Consider the following 299-nt stretch of genomic DNA (forward strand, 5'->3'; position numbering starts at 1 on the left):
TTCGTACCAAAATTGTGATGCAACAGTTCGTCGTACAGCGTTCCGGGTGGTGGTATAAGCGCGTGGACACGACCCGGAACGTTGTGCGACGCTGTGGCTTTCATAAACTCGCAGAAAAGAACATTAATGCATGTACAAACATTACGCGTAAACAATGCACGCAGGGACAGCAATGCTTTCGCATTCCGACACGTGAGCAGCCTGCAGTGTCTCTGCCAATTTTTAATTACGTACTCTCTTTGCCCGCTTCTATACGTTGCCCAGCAATGTCACTATCAACGTATGCATCTTCTGTGCAG

General features: G+C 48.2%; 1 protein-coding gene across 1 annotated transcript in view; it reads left to right on the plus strand.

Moving 5' to 3' along the window:
- LOC144129319 (uncharacterized) overlaps positions 1 to 299 on the plus strand; it is an 86,505-nt gene that overhangs the window by 82,259 nt on the left and 3,947 nt on the right. The gene's annotated exons all lie outside the window — the stretch shown is intronic.

This window comes from Amblyomma americanum, chromosome 4, assembly GCF_052857255.1.
Source record: "Amblyomma americanum isolate KBUSLIRL-KWMA chromosome 4, ASM5285725v1, whole genome shotgun sequence".
In the NCBI taxonomy this organism is placed as follows: Eukaryota; Metazoa; Arthropoda; class Arachnida; order Ixodida; family Ixodidae; genus Amblyomma; species Amblyomma americanum.